Source organism: Dipodomys ordii, unplaced genomic scaffold (assembly GCF_000151885.1).
Source record: "Dipodomys ordii isolate 6190 unplaced genomic scaffold, Dord_2.0 Scaffold8, whole genome shotgun sequence".
Classification (NCBI taxonomy): domain Eukaryota; kingdom Metazoa; phylum Chordata; class Mammalia; order Rodentia; family Heteromyidae; genus Dipodomys; species Dipodomys ordii.
In genome coordinates, this window is record NW_012267224.1 from 30,872,199 (window position 1) to 30,875,323 (window position 3,125).

Below are 3,125 nucleotides of genomic sequence, written 5' to 3' on the forward strand. Positions count from 1 at the left end.
GAGTCCAGTCATGGGGCCTGAACTCTGGGCCTGGGCACTGTTCCTTAGCTCTTCAGCTCAAGGCTAGCACTCTACCACTTGAGCCACAGTGCCACTTCTGGCTTTTTTTCTTTTTGCTTATGTGGTGCTGAGGAATCGAACTCAGTGCCTCTTGCATTCAAGGCAAGCACTCTATCACTGAGCCACCTTCCCAGCCCCTGTGCATGTATTTTTCTAATCTTTAAGTGAGAAAAACCTACAATTATTTAACCTACAATTATTTAATATAACTTTTTAATCATTCAACTGTGTTTTTATTGTTTTTTAATTTTTATTTTATTTGTCCTATTTCCTTTTAACTTCCTTCGTAACAGATTTTAGTGGGTTTCACTGTGCCATTTTCATACTTATAAAATTCTGTAATATTTAATGTTACTTTTACCTGTGATACTGAAAGACATTATGTAAAATGAAATCTCAAATTAAAATGTTCAGCAATACAGAAGCTAATCTGACTCCAGAGCCATAGGCTCAAATATGTGCAAATCGTCCAAGACAGGTTTAAAGTAGCTAGTGAGCATCTCAGCATTTTCCTCAGGAGTGGACATCCTAAACAATAATATGCCTTCTTTGTTGATCACTGCATATTTACACCTATATTCTTCTGAGCAGTAAATCATATTGGAAAAACATTTGCCTGTAAGCATGTGAAGGCACATTCTAAGATGGCAGTACCTTGTCAGCACATTTACAGATACCATTATTAGAGTGAGCATGTGATTGATGAGAAGAAGCACTAAGTTAGAGTTGAAAATTTCCACAAGTGAGTTGTGCCGAACCCCAGGCAACTGCATTCAGTATTCATAAGGTCCATGCCCAGAGTGGATAGATGCTGCTTCTGTTTAAGAAAATGTCAGAAGATTTTTTTTTAGCAAAGTAGTATAGCTGTAAGGAAAGTATAATTAATTCCTTACTTAACATTTATTAATAGCTAAATTTAAACTGTCACTATTTCCAAGTATCTAATGGTATTGAAGCACTTGTAAGATCCTCTGAATAGCACTTTATCTGATCCTAAAGGTACAATGTATTTCTGAAACTCACATAAAAAACTTACCATGACTCAATAGGTAAAAACAAAAGCTGTATGGAGAAAATTATAAAACAAGTGAGTAGATTAACCGTATTCACTTACAATTTGTTAAATTAAGAAAATAACTTATAATGAAATGGGTATATAGTATAGCTCATGTTCAGAATAGCAGAAACAGCAGCATAATATATAAATAGTCTCAACTTTAATAAAATGAAATTGCAAAATATGCAATATCAATATGGAGCAAACAGTAAACTAATACTGGTAAAGTAATACTTATTTACCACTGAGAGAGGATATAGGGAAATGCCATTTTACTAGGCTAGTAGTAGTTGGTATTGCCTATTTTCTTATTTAATTGTAATGGTTTGTGAATGACATTCAATTAATAAGGATATATAAAATCAGATCATGTTGCTAGGCCTTTAATCCTAGCTACTCAGGAAGCTATGAACTGAGGATCACAGTTTCATGCCAGCCTGGGTAGGAAGGCTTGTGAGCCTCTTGTCTCCAATTCACTACTAAAAAACAGAAGTAGAGCTGTGGCTCAAGTGATAGATAATTAGCTTCAAACAACAACAACAAGAACTACAAAACTTAGGGACAATAATTGGCTCGGCGTTCAAACCCCAGGACCAGTACAAAAAATTCATTTCTTCTCTTTTCCTCCGGCGCACCACTGAAGACTCCGGTGTCTCCATGGGTCGCTGCCCCGCCCGGTGTTACCGGTAGTGTAACATCAAGCCATACCCAAAGTCTCGCTTTTGTCAAGATGTCCCTGATGCCAAGATCTGCATCTTTGACCTGGGGCGGAAGAAGGCAAAAGTGGATGAGTTCCCACTTTGTGGGCACATGGTGTCAGATGCATATGAGTAGCTCTCCTCTGAAGCCCTGGAGGGTGCCCGTATTTGTGCCAACAAGTATATGGTAAAAAGTTGTGGCAAAAATGGCTTTCATATTCGAGTACGACTGCATCCTTTCCACTTCATTCGCATCAACAAGATGTTGTCCTGTGCTGCGGCTGACAGGCTCCAGACAAGTATGCGGGTGCCTTTGGGAAACCCCAGGGCACTGTGGCCAGGGTTCACATTGGCCAGGTAATAACGTCCATTGCACCAAACTGCAGAATAAAGAACATGTAATTGAGGCATTACGCAGGGCCAAGTTCAAGTTCCCTGGTCGTCAGAAGATCCACATCTCCAAGAAGTGGGGCTTTACCAAGTTCAACGTGGATGAGTTTGAAGACATAGTAACTGAGAAGTGCCTCATCCCTGATGGCTGTGGAGTCAAATACATCCCAAATCGTGGTCCTCTGGATAAGTGGCGAGCCCTGCACTCATGAAGGTCTCCACCACTGAGATATATCAACCCCACTTTAATCATGTTCCCCAATAAAATTTGCATTATGTCGAAAAAAATTCATTTCTTACTAGAATAATCTTCAAAAACAGATAGCATGTAATATGTTATCTAATTTGAAAGAAAAAATAATTTTAAAATATTGGATTATGTTTCTGTGTTAATGATAATCATATATAGGCTTAGCTTAGTGTCTTTTATATTTTTATTGTTGTGAATTTATTTAGGTATGAGAGTGCATGAATATGTATACATGGAAGTGCATGTACTATTGAAAGGAGGAGTCAGCCAGGTGTGGTGAAGAATACCTGTAATCTCAGTTACCTTGGACTCAGAAACGGGGAGATCACAAATTGGAGACCAGCCAATTAGATTCGTTATCAAGAACAAGATAAATGCCAAAGGAGTGGAGATATAACAAGGAGTATAACAAGTGAGGTCTTAGAGTCTCAGATTCAATGTCGGGGACTGAAGAAAAATTAATAGAGAAATAGATTCTGTGTGGAAGTAGTATATCTTTTATTTCTCCTTGTTCTATCTTTCAATAATGAAAACTAATTGATTTTGCCATAATGCTGGTATACATGCTTTTAACTTATGAATAAGGAAAGGGGTAGAAATTTAGCTACATTGTAAAGTAAAATAGCAGAAGGCTGTTAATATTAAATAATTATTTTCATAAGTTGTTATA

General features: G+C 37.5%; 1 pseudogene; it reads left to right on the forward strand.

The window, feature by feature from the left end:
- The first annotated feature begins 1,742 nt into the window (after positions 1 to 1,742).
- Positions 1,743 to 2,466, forward strand: LOC105980233 (annotated as a pseudogene).
- The last annotated feature ends 659 nt before the right edge of the window (positions 2,467 to 3,125 follow it).